The sequence below is a fragment of the Magnolia sinica genome, chromosome 4 (assembly GCF_029962835.1).
Source record: "Magnolia sinica isolate HGM2019 chromosome 4, MsV1, whole genome shotgun sequence".
Classification (NCBI taxonomy): Eukaryota; Viridiplantae; Streptophyta; class Magnoliopsida; order Magnoliales; family Magnoliaceae; genus Magnolia; species Magnolia sinica.
The window spans coordinates 7,639,600-7,656,278 of record NC_080576.1 but is presented as its reverse complement, the minus strand read 5'-3'; positions in this window follow the sequence as shown (position 1 = coordinate 7,656,278).

Sequence of the window (16,679 nt, the reverse complement as noted above, 5' to 3'; positions counted from 1 at the left end):
CCTCTATACATGGCTACATGTGCCTACTTGTAATTTTTTTGGGACATGCAAGCCATGCATCAGCAGTCCACATTCACTCGATGAGGTGACCAACTTGATTTTTCAGCCAGGCCATCTACATGGTGATAGTTGCATGAAGTGTGAAGTGAAACAGCAATATATTCAGGTGCAGTAGCAGGGAAGCAGCTGTTTCAGAAGAGGAGTGCAAGTCCAAAGCACAACTCAAAGTGCGAGTGACACTTGGTTAGAAGGATTGGCAACTAAATTGTGTGGCCCACCTGATGCACGGTTCAGCTGTCCTACACGTGCTAGTTGGCATGTTTGGCCACATATAGAAGCAAGCATGGAGAGGTGCTTGCGGGTTTGGCGAAACTATAAACTCTTTTATACTTCTTTAGTATTTTGTTTGTGCTTAAAATAGAAACAATGCCCTTTTATTAGGACAGATCCCCATGTACTAATGATTCAGTGGACAGGTTGCAATAGCTGGTTTGTCTTCCTTTTATCCTCTCTTTGAAAGTCCGAGACTCTACATGCATCCTTCAGTTCGTTACACTGAAGGCTGAATCTCCTTTTCCAGTGTTAGTTGTTTGGTTTGTAGTCACTGCTATCATTGCAACTACTACAGACGGTTCAATGTAGATTCAAGAGTTTCTCACGCACCATAAAAAAAATGCTTTGTACCTTCAGACGTTATGATGCCTAGATATCTTTCAGAGGATTTCCAAGTTCAGGTACTACTGTCTTTTGTCAGATTCCCTTTGAGTGTATGTTTGGAATCGTTGGATGCATTTGGCACTGCAATTACTAGTCTGAAAAGGTGGAAATTGTTGCAAGTAGATGCTTTGTATTCACAGTGTACTACACCAGGCCTTAATTTCTGTGACCTGTGGCCTGTGGACTAGTGGGTCTCTAGGCTGGGGTTGGGGTTGCACGACTGACTGATTTTCTTGGGGTTGAAAACACATTTCCCAGTTTGGATGGAGGAAGCTCTCTGAGTGTCTTCACCCATTGATGATGTGGTAGTCATTGTGACAAACGAGGTGATGCATAGGCTTGACTCTTGTGTCATTTGCTCTGTTTATGGCTTCTCTGTCAATTTTACCAGAAATCACCATATCTTTATTTCATTGGATAGTAGTGAAATTGAGGGTCTTGCCTGAAATTGCAGTTACATTACTTATTAGTTGGATTTGAAAGGAACAAAAAATGCAACACTAGGAAACATGTAAACATTTTGACATTTTTTTCTTGACTAAGCAGAACATTTGCAATTCGGATCACTTGTGCATCGAACCAAAGCCAAGTATTCATTTAACAACACTAGGCTGAGAAGCCTAGCAAATAGGGTATATAAGATCATGAGGACCCCCACCCATCGTTTATGGAAACTGGGCCAATAATCTTAGTATGTAGGGTATTGGTTGTCCTGTTGATCTCACCTAATCGCATGAACATTGCATGGTAACAGGGCAACAAATGACCATGGACTTAAAGAAGACACGGCTGCTTGTCTTCACTCATCTTTTGTTACAGATGGAATTCATTCTCTTCACTACAAGCATTTTATGGAGCATTTGCATGTGTAGACCAAAATTGCATATATAAGGGATATCTTGGCAGAAGAGAATGATTTGTTCTGGTGTGCAATGGAAAACTGCAACCTTATAATACTGGATGTTGGTTTTTTCTGCCTTGATGGGCCAATTCAATGCTACAACTGGTATTATTTTCAGTAGTAAAAAAAATACTTGCTTTCCTATGTTTATGGGGAGAGTTTTTTAGAAGGAACTAGCTTCCCTGCTTGGTGGTAAGAAGAAAGGGAAATAATCAGTTACAACTTCATGTTTCATGGTAGCAACAATATTAACTATGGCAATCGAAACCAAGCAAGAATCCATGTATTAAAATTCAACTGCTATTTTGATAGAGAATGATCATATGGAGTCAAGACTCCACCACGGCAGGTAGAATCGAGCTATCTATGGCCAGCCTTTCCAGCAGGTTTGCCCCACCATGAGGATCATCCAGCACAACGATCAGTAATTTCCCCAGATGATGGATGATGAGCTCCATGATTTAAAAAAAATAATTCCCCATAACTTTTTTAGGTTGTCCATTTTATTTGCTGATGATTGGAGTGCTAGGTTCATCATATCAAAGTAGTTCTTCCGAGGAATTGGAGATCAGAGGTGGTGGGGATGATATGGACGATCCAAATACATCATCAAGCTTTTTTGGTTATAAATGATATGGACCGTCCATTTTCTGGCTATTGGTTAGATGTCGGGTCATGGCATCAAAGTGATACTCGAGAGGAAAGGGAACTTGAGTTGGGGCCATAACATAGATGGTTCAGATCCATGTTGAGATATCTTTCCAATAAATGATTGGACTACCCATTTTATTGGTCATTGAATGGATGTCTATGATCATCATATCAAAATGATTCTTCTAATGTATGACAATCAGAGGTGGGTCCACATGATGGATGGTTTAGATCCATTTCAGACTTTTCTTATCATAAATCAGAGGCGAGACATACATATTTTTCTTCACACGCACACCCACACACAACACAATGGTCACTGAAACCCATGACCGCAGTATTTAAACTCACAATCTGGATAGAAGGAAAACACAAATATCAGTTCGGTCCAGAACTTTTGTAACCCCTGGAGAAGTTTTTAACGGTGGGCATTCAATCACCACTGTTTCCTTTGATGTGGTCCATCTGATATTTGTATATGACTCTGGCTCATGCCCTAAAATGAGCTGGAAAAATGAATGGTGTGGATAAAACACATATATCATGATGGGGCACACGTAGATTTTCCAGCAGCTTAGAGTAACTAGTCGTGCTGTGTGTTGGACTGCACAATCCAAGTCCGCGTCAGTCCCCTATAAAGTAGATGGAGGAGTAGGTGATATTTTATCTTAGTCCTTCCGTCATGGAGATCCCTTGCCTTCAAGGTAGTCCAACCAGATGGAGGACTTTCGGGATCCTTGACCTCACGCTTTGAAGCACGTGCTTGGGTTTGGATTTCTTATAAGTGGGGCCTATGGTTTGTTAAGATTGAGTTAGGTGCGGCCCCTGCCTCACCTAAGACAATGCTGCGCTTGCGGTGGGGCTCACCTTGATATATGTATCGTATATCTATTTTTTTGATCATTTTAGGACATGAACCCAAAATCGAAATAGATCTAATTCTCAGGTGGACCATAACATAGAAAAAAAGTGATGATTGCATGCCCTATCATTAATTTTTTCATAGCCCACTGTAATGTTTATTTGCAATTTAACCTGTTGGTAAGCTCACATGAACCTGGATGAAGAGGAAAACGAAATACCAAAACCTTTGTGGCTCATTAATGGCCAATCACCAAGGATTCCTATGGCATGGTCCATCTGAGAATTGGATCTACTTTGTTTTTGGGATCATGCCGTGAAATTATCTTTCAAAACGGATGGACGGCCTAAATATAGAATACATAAAGCAAGGTTAGCAAGCCCCACAGTAAGGACGGCACTGTCTTGCACGGATTAGGTGTTACCAGGACTGCCATTGGACCAGGTAGTCCCAACGGGCCTTCGGGCTTAGCCCGTATTGGGTTGGTGCCCAGCCCGATAAGCCTTTTCTAAACTTATTATTATTATTATTATTGATTAGCTTGTTAGTTCTAAACTTATTATTATTATATATATATTTTTTCCACTTTTCTTTCATTCTCTCTCACATGACACACGCCAAAATATCGTTTATCCACATAGATATTTGGGGCTCGGGCTCAGGCGGGCTCATGTCAGGTTTTGTGTAAATGTCCCGGGCCACACTCGGGCTGGACTATTTCAGCCCGTAACAGATTAGTGGGTGTTAACCCTTCCTGTAGGGCCCGCCTTGATAATATGTTGTACATCCACTCTGTCCATCCGTTTTTCCAGCCTATTTTATGACACAATCCCAAACATTAAGCATATCCAAATCTCAAGTGGACCACACCATAAAAAACAGTTGATGATTGAACTCTCACCGTTAAAAATCTTTCCAAAGTCCACAGTAAGAATAACAGTAATGTTTCCTTCCCCTCTAACCATCACTTTCTACAAAACTCTAGCCATCAGAGGATGGCATATCAATGTATATCAAGATATGTACATCGAAGGACTTCCTACACCTATACCCAAAATAATGGGTCTGAACTTGGAGCCGCTTAGATATACCGAAGCTTCCAAAGATTGGATATCTAAGGTTTTCCAGACTTTGAGAATATTGGGACATGGTCTACTGGTTGCTGTGCTCATTAATTAGTGGTCTTGTCAGTATGGCCCAACTTCAATGACCTAATGCATGAAATGTTACCACTTTCAAGGGGAAGTGAGCAGTGTCCCAAAAGTATGAACGTGAATTCTATCTTCACTGTTTCGTGTGTGGCGTAGACCACCTAAGTCTTGGATCTGCCTCATTCGTCCCGTCTCATTATGCGCTTGTAAAATCGTTGGATAGAATGCATTTGTTATTGTCTCATGTAGACTTTGCCTACAGGCACGTGTGGGGCATAGGAAATTTGCATCCCCAAAATATTTTAAACAACACACTGGCATCCAGTCACATCTTGCAATGTGATACCAGCTGCAAAGAATAGACCTGCTATTAATTCCCTACCGATGGCGGAGATGGTACCAATGGCAAACAGTAGACCTGTTATTAATTTCCTACCAACCAAGGAGATGATACTGTAGAGTAAGAAGTACGAGCCATATTTATAAATTATCGCGTACTAGGATTCTCTTTTAATTGCGGATTGGGTTTGGGTGGTGTTGGGTGAGCCCTAGTTCATTTTAGTGCATGAACCCAAAAATAAGACAGATCCAAAGCTCAAAAAGAGCACAACAGGAAATAGTGGGAATCTTGAGTGTTGTAAAAGTTTAGGTTAAGCTGATATTTTTGTTTCTCCTTTCGTCCATGGTCATGTGACTTTATGAACTGGTTGGATGACAAATAAACATTATGGCAGACTGCTAAGAAGTTTTCATCAGTAAGTGTCAATCCCATTGTTTCCTGTGGTGTGGTTCACAAAAGCATTGGATCTCTCTATTTTTGGGCTCATGCCCTAAAATGAGCTGATAAAACCAATGGCCGACATACACAAAATGCATACATCATGGTGGGGGCCAACAAAGTTTTACCACCAGCTAGCTAGGTGGTGTTGGGTCACCACCCAATCCGATTGCAGAGTGCATCATATAGGTGGTGGGAAAGAAAAGCAGGTTATGGTCCCCACCCAATCCGATTGCAGAGAACATTTTCAAATGCAGAGAGCATCATATCTAGCTAGTCAGTAGCCTTCAAATCAGCAGTGGGAAAGAAAAGCAGCTCATGGTCCAAGTCAAGTTATGAAAAGTAAACACCTGTAATGTGCAATCTTTGAAACATTGTCCATTAGAAGACCAGTTATGAAAAGTAAACACCTGTAATGTGCAATCTTTGAAACATTGTCCATTAGCAGACCAGTTATGAAAAGTAAACACCTGTAAATCTATACAACGTTTTAGATTTTTTTTTTTCACCTCTACCGCATCATCACCCTTGAAATTATCAGAACTCAGTCGGTCTCAATTCATTGGGGACTGTGCATAGTCAAACCCAATCAACCTCCTTTTTATCGAATCAATCCTTTCCACTTGCTTAACCAAAGTAGTTGGGAGGAAGGAATAACTTTCAAAAGATGGATTAATAGTAGATTCGTAGTGGCTTCATACGCCTTCACTACTGAAGCGAGAAGTCATCTCCAAATAACCCATCTCGTCCAATCAACATCTTGCGTTGATGGACTCATTATGTCATACTTGAATTTGAAACTCTGGAAATCTGATCCATGAAGTGGGTCCTACCAAGATGATGCAATGCCACCAAAATCAGGACTACCAATCCTTAGGTCAGCCAACAATGGATAATAACTAAAAAAAAAAAAAAAAAAACCTCCAAATTTACATTTTGACACATACAATGGTTGAATTGGCATGATTTTCGGGACATTTCAACTTTCATGGTGGGAGATCCTACCAAATAAATTGGATCACAACATGGTGGGCCCCACATGCAATCATTCTAAAATAAGTTAATTGGACTATAATTAGAGTAACTAGTCTCACCATAATGATAAGACGACCCAAAAGTCAGGCTAACTCAATCATTAATCAGTAGGTGGGCTGCACATGAAATCGGAGTTGATGGTTGTTTTTACATTATTTTCTATGGAATGGCCTACTTGGTTAATAATTCATCTCGATTTTTGGTTAGTCAATCATAGTGTGCTGCATCTTTTTGGATGGAGTGGATGTCATACACAGCACATCACTACTTGGAAGAAAAAAATGGAATGCATTCTGCTTTCCAAAACAGGACATGGCTTTGGTGGATCCCTGGCCGTGAGGCTCACCGTGATATATGTCATTTACATCCATGCAGTTCATCTGTTTCGACAGCTCATTGTAGGGCATATCCAAAAAAAAAAAAAAAAAGCAGATACAAAGCTCAGGTGGACCACACCATAGGAAACATTACTGTCTCATGTGGTGTGATTCACCTAAGATTTGGATCTGCTTCATTTTTGGATCATGCATGCCCTACAATGGGTTGTCCAAATAAGTGGATGACAAAGATGTAAGGCACACATATCATGGTGGGTCCCACAGTCAATCTACCGAAGCTGCATCCTCTGAAACATGGCACTCTTTGGGAAAATTATTGCTCTCGTAGATTTTTCCATGTAAAGGCTCGTTTGGTCGCGGGGTTTTCAAATCTCGTGGAATTGAGTGGATTTTGCAACCTGTATAATCAATAATCAAGTGAATTTTGAAAATTAGCTTGGAGGTGGGATAAAAAGGACACTTTTGGGAGATTTGGATTCCTCCAAAATTCAAGTCTTGCAAAATCTTTGCTACCTATTACAATTTAAACAAAATAATAATAATAATAATAAAAAATAAAAAATAAAAAGAAATCCTCACAAATCCCTGGAGTTCATGTTGCCCAAGAATTCTAAATATCAAGGGATTTTTACTGAAAAGGTTTGTACATGACATGTAATTAGTCAAATAGAAATCATCACCCACCATGATGGTTCCACTAAAAAAATAATCAAACGGATCCAATCATGAAGGGGTTTTACTAAAAAAACCAACCTAAACAACCCAAAAATCTCCAAATTCATGTCCGGTGCTACTGATGATCTGATCAGCTTTAGTCTTGGTTTGTTTGATCTGCACCTGTTAGACCCGTTGGATGGATGTGACAAACACACCATGTTGGCCTCACAGTGCTACACGTTCTTTAATGAATAAACAACCCCATCCAGGTGGCGGAGGTTACCCGTGCACCCAATGTGAATCTGAAGAGCTGTATTACAACTGTTTGCGGAATTGCATTCCCAACTGAACTAAGTCATTCTCAAACAAACACTCATTTGGCTTGGCATTTTGGTTTTGCCCAGAGCTATTGGTATTTGATAGAGATTACATGTGGACACCCTGATAGATGGAACCATCACTTTTAGGAGTGGGAATTAATACGTACAGGTGGAAAACGTCACATTTACAGAATAATTATCAGCGTCCAAATATAGACAGCCCAAATCAGTTGGGTCGGTGTCCACGGTGGGTGTTGTTGATCTATCTGTAAAATTTAAATTTAGGCAATGCATGGTAGGGCCCAATATATCAATGATCCAAGTTCCCATACATTACAACCTTGCATTCATTGTGGTGTGGAAAAGGAAACAATAAACTCGCATTAAATTACCCTTAAACCTTGTTTAAGCGTAACGCCCCATATTTCAACACGGTTGCAAGTGCAGATGATCGCCCGTTGATCAGGGGCGCGGATTGGCTACTGACAGGTTGAGTAGCCAGACTGCTACTGAAGTGACGTCACCAAGTTTTGTGGGCCCTACCATGATGTATGTTTTGTATCCATGCCGTCCATCCATCTGGAGAGATCATTTTAGGGTAAGATCTAAAGAATGAGTCACATCCAAAGCTCCAGTGGACCCCACCATAGAAAACAGTGGGGAGAGTGACACCACCGTTAAAAACTTCTAAAGGCCACAAAAGTTTTCGATCAAGCTGATATTTGTGTTTTCCCTTCTTTAATGTCTTTTTTAACTTTTGAACAGGTTGGATTTCGAAAAAACATTATGGTGGGCCTTAGGTAGGTTTCAACGGTAGGCATCAATCTTCCCATTGTTTTCTGTGGTGGGGTCCACTAAAGCTTTGGATCTGCCTCATCCTCTGGTTCATGTATTAAAATAATATCTCCAAATTAATGGACATTGTGGATACAACACATACATCATAGTGGGTCCACAGAACTTGGTGCCGTCACTTCAGTAGCGAGTCTCGCTACTCAACCTGAATCTAATCTGCATCCGTTGATCAGGTGCTGGAATTGTGCCCTTGACTAAAGTCAGGCGTCCACAAGCTCACATTAAATCATGTGGTGTGGAAAAGAAACAACGAGCTCACATTAAATCACCCATGAACCTTGCAAGGGTTGTTTGGCACCATGGATTTGGGTGATTTGAGAGGATTTCAAATCCTCAAGTTATTTGGCACCATAAAGTAATTGGGGTTTCAAATTGAAATCAACTATGAGAGCTTGGATTACATCTAAAATCCTTCCAAGAGTTGCATGTGTAATATGTGTTTCACCATACTATTAAATTATTGGGCACATGGCCCACTAATGATATCCCAAAACAACTATATTATTGATTGCATCACTATAATTACTTTAATATTATGATCAACGCCATCCAAACATTATCAATTTAAATCAACGGTTAAAAACCGTTGGTTAGCCACTTAGATATGATCTTGTGCTTGTGGCCCATCCAAGACTAGGAATTTCATCATTTTTGGGCAAAGAATATATTTCAACGGGCTTATTACAACCATTGTGTCAAACATTACATACGTTCGCTAATTAGAGATATTAAGATCGATTTAATAATTAAATTCAAACTCTTATAAATATACCATGTATAGCTACTTTTAGATTAAAGTTGAGTTTCAATCAAGGGTGCCAAAGACAATAGGAGGGTTTGAAGTCCAAGGGTTCTGAATCTAGGGGGCTCTAAGGGAGCCCCTAGATTTGAAATCCTCTTATTATGTTTGGCATACTGGATTGAAAATCAAGTTTAATTAACTATGCATGGTATATTTATAGGGGTTTGAATTTAATTACTAAATCAACTCTAATATTTTCAATTAATGACATATGTAATGTTTGACACAATGGTTGTAATAAATATGCTGAAATATATGCTTTGCCCGAAAATGATGAAATTCTAAGTCTCGAATGGGCCACAAGCACAAGATCATATCCGAGTGACTAACAAATGATTTTTATTCGTTGATTTACATGGACAATGTTTGGACAATGCTAATTATCATATTAAAGTAATTATAGTGATACAATTGATAATCTAATTGTTTTGGGATATCATTAGTGGGCCATGTGGCCAATAGAATAATAGTATGGTGACACACATGTTATGCAAGCAACTATAGGAATGATTTTAGATGTAATCCAATCTCTCAGGGTGATTTTCAAAACCCTCTTCGAGGGGATTTGAAATCGTCGTTACTTTAGGAGTCGTTTGACACCATGGATTTGGGGGGATTTAAGGGGACTTCAAATCCCTTGGGTTGTTTGGCACCATAAAGTAAATAGGGGTTTCAAATTCTGGGGGTTTGAAATCTCCTCAATCAATCGGGGGGTTTGAAATCCAAGATAAGACTTGGGATTACATCTAAAATCATTCTCATAGTTGCATGTGTAACATGTGTATCACCAGACTATTAATCTATCAGACATATGACCCACTAATGATATCCTAAAATAATTAGATTATTAATTACATTACTATAATTACTTTAATACAATGATCAGCACCATCCAAACATTGTCAATGTAAATCATTGGTTAAAAATCGTCGGTTAGTCACACGGACATGATCTTGTGCTTGTGGCCCATCCAAGACTTGGAATTTCATCATTTTTTGGCAAAATATGTATTTTCAACGGGCTTATTACACCCATTGTGTCAAAATTTACTTAAGTTCACTAATTAGAGATATTAAAGTTGATTTAGTAATTAAATTCAAACCCTTACAAATATATTATGAATCACTACTTTTGGATTTAAGTTGATTCTCAATCAAAGATGCCAAACACAACAAGAGGATTTCAAATCCGGGGGTTCAAATCCAGCGAATTTCAAATCCCCTCAAATCTTCCCAAATCAACGGTGCCAAACGACCCCTAAGTGTATTAACCCCGTATGTCAACATGGTGCCAGGTGTAGCCAGTTAATCTGATGCTGCAATTGCGGCCTAGCCAAAAATTATTTTGTCATCCCATATGAAGAAAAATAATGGATAGTCTTGCATTAAATCAAGTGTTGTGTAAAAGGAAACGACAAGGTTGCATCAAATCACCAACAAACCCTACTAAGCATATTGGCCCCACATATCAACATGGTGCCAAGTTGATGTAGAGCGGGTCGCGGACAGTTTCATGGCCAAGATGGATTAGAAAAGGCCCGGTCGACGACAGAAGTGATCCGGACCATCGGACCTTAGATCGGGCGTATCTCGTAATCCGGAATGAGTTAGCTGACGTAAAATATATGATTTTGGGGGTAGAACAAGCTACTTTAGCCAACCAACCCCGCTATGCCGGGTTGCGCAGCCCGGAATTGCTAAAAACCCCTTGATTGACGGTCGTTTCCCTGTTTTAATTTCGTTTTTACTATAAATAGTAAGTTTTAGTTTGATTATAACTCTTCATCCGTTAGGCATTAGGAGTTGCGCCCAACGTAAAAAGAGCTTAGAATAATTAGGGGAATGGTTTGGTGAAGCTAAATAGGATGCTTACTATTTTTGGCCGAAAACCTTGCGCACTAGTAGACATCACGACCGTCTATAAATTGTAAGTTTACTATTTATAGTAAGTCGTGGATTCTAGGAGTTTGAGTTGTAGTTTGATTATGATTTCTTTCCCATTGCTTGATACCCTTATTTAAAGGGTTGTGAACTCGTTTTTAATAAATTCATTAATCAATTTCGAATTTATTATAATTTATTTCTATTTTCTGCTTTCTTTCCTCGTAGATTCGAAAAGTCTCTGTGAGGAGTCCAGAGAAGTTCCGTGGATTCGGAATAGTTATCCTCTTGAGGAAGACGGTGCTCGACCTCACGTCCTCTCCTGCGTTAGTTTGGTATCAAAGCGAGGTTTCTCTTCGGATTGATGGCTTCTAACGACGGGTCGGGCAACAATCCCATGGGCGGTGCTCCAGGGAATTTACTTTTAACGGCGGCAGCTTTCGAAGTAGCGCAACGAGGGAATCAACAAGCCATGCAAGGGCTGCAGGCTTCCATCGACAGTATAGCGGATCTCTTGGCGGAAAACTTAAGGCAACTCCGTGTTCCTGGTGACAATACTCCACCTCCAATTAATTGCCCTGATCGCAGGATAGTACCGACAGTGCATCCAAGGGTCATTGCTGAGGAAGGGGGCTCTAGTGAGGAGGAGATCGACGACATAATCTTTCAACACCCCAGACATGGCGGCGATCGAGTAGATTGAACGGATCGAGAATTCAAGATGAGGGTTGATATTCCTATCTTCAATAGCCAACTACACATTGGGGATTTTCTCGATTGACTTTTTGAAGTTGAGCGATTTTTCGACTATATGGACATCCCTGAAGCAAAGAAGGTCAAGCTTGTGGCCTACAAGTTAAAATGAGGAGATTCTGCTTGGTGGGAACAACTGCAACTCGCGCGAACCAGGCAGACGAAAGCACCAATCCGCACCTGGCAGCGGATGAAACAGCTACTACGTGCCCGATTCCTCCCTAGCGATTACGATCAGGTATTATTCCAACAATACCAAAATTGTCGACAGGGTAGTTGGTCGGTGAGAGAATACGCAAAAGAATTTTACCGCCTGGCGGCGCGTAACGATTTGGTCGAGACTGAATTGCAGCAAGTCGCCCGATTCAACGGTGGATTGCGTATGGCTATCCAGGATCGGGTCCAGATGCAGTCCGTCTGGACGATGAATGATGTGATCAAGTTGGCTACTCAGGCAGAAGCGCAACTTGAACGTCCTAACACATAGACCTATCCCACTGTGAGGATCCCTGTGGCAGGTTTGCCCCAGGGAACTGCACAGCCTAAGGGGAAGGAGCCCGTAGGAGCACGCACTCAACCTCCTACGTTTGAGAACCGAGATCAGGGAAGCAGGCAAGTTAGACCCCAAAGGGGCGTATCGACTGCTGCTGGTCCAAGTAGAATCCCGAACCCCTATGCTCGGCCAAGGCCCAATAACTGCTATCGTTGTAGCTAACCGGGCCACCTATCAAATATTTGTCCCCAGCGAAAAGTGGCAAACCTCGCCATCAATATGATGGTAGTGCTGATAACGCTTATGAAGATCTAGATATTGAAGAAAAGGAACATACTATCGAGGACGAGGCAGATAATTCAGGTTCGATTTAGCAAGATCACGGCGAGTCGCTCGTCGTGAGGCGACTATTATATGCGCCGAGAAAAGAAGTGCATCCACAACGTTATAACATCTTCCGCACTAGGTGTACGGTGAATCGAAAGGTTTGTGACGTGATCATTGACAGTGAAGCAGCGAGAACATCATTTCCAAGGTCACGGTGGAAAAATTGTAATTGAAAATGGAGCGTCATCCCTCCCCATATACGATCGGTTGGATACAGAAGGTCAGCGAAACAAAGGTAACTGAACGGTGCACTATATCATTTTCAATTGGCAAACATTATAAGGATGAAGTAGTATGCGATGTGGTTTACCTAAAAGCATGTCACATACTACTCGGTCGACCATGACAATCTGATCGTGATGTCACTCATAAAGGGTGAGATAACATATATATCTTCGTCAAGGACGGTAGGAAGACCATATTGGCCCCTATAGATCCAAAGGGACCACCTGAAACTTCTAAAGTAGAGGATCATTTTCTCTTAACCATATAGGACTTCATGGAAGAATCCAAAGAAACAGAACAGGCTTACGCATTAATTGTGAAAGAGAAAGAACTCGAGCCTACCATCGTCTCTGAAAGACTAAGGCCCTTGTTACATGAATTCAAAGAAATCTGGCCCGATGACCTTCCCGATGGGTTACCCCCTATGCGGGATATCCAACACCATATCGACTTTGTCCATGGGTCCAGTTTACTTAATCGTTCTCATTAATGAATGAGTCCGAATGAGTGTGAGATTCTGTAGGGACAAGTAGAGGAGTTAATCCGTAAGGTTCTTATTCGAAAAAGCATGAGCCCATGTGTCGTACCAGCTCTGTTAACTCCAAAGAAAGATGGGAGTTGGCGCATGTGTGTCGACAATCGAGCCATCAACAAAATCACCATAAAACACAGGTTTCCTATACCACGGTTGGATGATATGCTGGACATGCTAGAGGGTGCAAAAATATTCTCTAAATTGGACCTAAGGAGCGGCTACCATCAGATTCGAATACGGTCGGGTGATGAGTGGAAAACAGCCTTTAAGACCAAGGAAGGATTATACGAATGGATGGTCATGCCCTTCGGTCTTTCGAATGCGCCTAACACATTTATGAGGTTGATGAACCAAGTTCTGAAACCTTTCATTGGGCGGTTCATTGTGGTTTACTTCGATGATATTTTGATATACAGTCAAGACGAAACCACCCATATGGAACACCTCAAGAAGGTCCTTCAAGTGCTCACTAAAAATAAACTATACCTCAATTTAAAAAAGTGCAGCTTCATGACTGATAGCCTATTGTTCCTGAATTTTGTCGTCACATCCACGGGCATTCGGGTGGATGAGGAAAAGGTGAAGGCAATCGGAGAATGGCCAGTTCCTACAAATATTCATGAAGTGCGAAGTTTTCATGGACTGGCGACATTCTATCGTCGGTTCGTAAAAAATTTCAGTACCATTGTATCACCAATCACAGATTGCATGAAGAAAGGACAGCTTCAGTGGACTGACGAAGCCGACAGGAGCTTTGCCGAAATCAAGCGCAGTTTATCCACGACCCCGGTTCTTGTACTTCCCAACTTCGACAAACTGTTTGAAGTCAAATGTGATGCCTCATATGTCAGAATTGGGGGAGTTTTGTCTCAAGAAGGTAGGCCGGTAGTCTTCTACAACGAGAAACTTAGCGATGCACATAAGAAGTGGTCTACATATGAGATCGAGTTATACGCGGTGGTCCAGGCACTGCGGCACTGGCGACATTATTTGATTCAAAGGGAATTCATACTTTACACGGACTATCAAGCTCTCAAATTCATTAATAGTCAAGCTAACATTAACCGTGTGCATGCTAGATGGATCTCGTTTTTGCAGGAATTCACGTTCGTAGTAAAATATAAGTCAGGACAACAGAACAAAGTAGCTGATGCACTGAGTCGTCATGCAACTTTGTTAGTCACTATGAGCAATAAGGTTGTCGGGTTCGAGCGCCTCAAAGACATATATGCTGATGACGACGACTTCAAGGACGTATGGGTTAGATGCCAAGAAGCTCACCCCGGTGACTTACATATGCAAGACAGGTTCTTTTTTAAGAAAAATCGGCTGTGCATCCCAAACAGTTCGCTAAGGGAACAGATAATCCAAGAGCTACATGGAGGTGGCCTCAGTGGACACCTTGGGCGAGACAAGACGAGAGCTCTTGTGGAAGAACGGTATTACTGGCCGCAATTGGTACGTGATGTGGGAAAGGTAGTCCAACGTTGTTATATTTGTCAGACCTCTAAGGGGCAATCTCATAATATGGGCTTTTACACTTCGTTACCCGTGCCTGACGGCCCTCGGGAGGATTTATCTATGGACTTCGTGCTTGGTCTCTCACGAACACAACGCGGCATGGATTCAGTGTTCGTGGTAGTAGATCGTTTATCTAAGATGACGCACTTCATTCCATGTAAGAAGACTCTCGATACAACACACGTAGCGAATATATTCTTTAGAGAAATTGTGCGGCTACACGGGGTTCCCAAGACTATTACTTCTGACCGTGACACGAAGTTCATAAGCCACTTTTGGCGGACTTTGTGGACTCGATTCGATATACGACTTCAGTTCAGCAGTGCTTACCACCCACAGACTGACGGTCAAACTGAAGTTGTGAATCGCACGTTGGGAAACCTCCTTCGATGTATTTCAGGAGAAAAACCGAAGCAGTGGGATTTGACCTTGTCTCAAGCGGAGTTTACATTCAACAACATAGTGAACCGCTCGATAGAAAAATCTCCGTTCCAGGTTATTTATGGACGAGTACCTCGCCACACACTAGACTTGGTCCCTCTGCCCAAGCTCTCAGGCATGAGCATTGCAGCAGAACATATGGCTGACAAGATCATGGGCATTCATGCGGAAGTACAAACCAAGTTACATACCTCGAACGAAAAATACAAGGAGCAAGCCGACAAGCATCGGCGACAAAAAGTGTTCGAGGTGGGTGACCACGTAATGGTCCATCTGCGCAAAGAACGATTTCCGACCGGGACATATAACAAGTTGAAGAATAAAAAGATTGGACCGGTACCAATCATCCGAAATATCAATGACAATGCTTATGTTGTTGATCTTCCAGATGACATGGCAATCTCACGGACTTTCAACGTCGCGGACCTGACCGAGTATCATGAACCAGCGCAGGATGAGAACTCGACGACGAGTTCTTTTGAAGTTGAGGGGACTGATGTAGAGCAGGTCACGGACAGTTTCATGGCCAAGATGGATCAGAAAAGGCCCGGTCGACGACAGACGTGATCCGGACCATCGGACCTTAGATCGGGCGTATCTCGCAATCCGGAATGAGTTAGCTGATGTAAAATATATGATTTTGAGGTAGAACGAGCTACTTTAGCCAACCAACCCCGCTATGCCGGGTTGCGCAGCCCGAAATTGTGAAAAACCCCTTGATTGACGGTCGTTTCGCTGTTTTAATTTCGTTTTTACTATAAATAGTAAGTTTTAGTTTGATTATAACTCTTCATCCGTTGGGCTTTAGGAGTTGCGCCCAACGTGAAAAGAGCTTAGAATAATTAGGGGAATGGTTTGGTGAAGCCAAATAGGACACTTACTATTTTTGGCCTAAAACCTTACGCACTAGTAGACATCACGACCGTCTATAAATTGTAAGTTTACTATTTATAGTAAGTCACGGATTCTAGGAGTTTGAGTTGTAGTTTGATTATGATTTCTTTCCCATTGCTTGATACCCTTATTTAAAGGGTTGTGAACTCGTTTTTAATAAATTCATTAATTAATTTCGAATTTATTAGAATTTATTTCTATTTTTTGCTTTCTTTCCTCGTGGATTCGAGAAGTCTCTGGGAGGAGTCCAGAGAAGTTCCGTAGATTCGGAATAGTTATCCTCTTGAGGAAGACGGTGCTCGACCTCACGTCCTCCCCTGCGTCACAAGTGCAGATGATCTTGCTCATTAATCATATGTTGCAATTGCGCCCTTGCCAAAAGTAATGATTGTCCATACAGCTCAGAAAATAAAATAATAAACAAGCTCACATTAAATCATGTATTGTGAAAAAGGAAACAACAAACTCACATTAAATTACCCA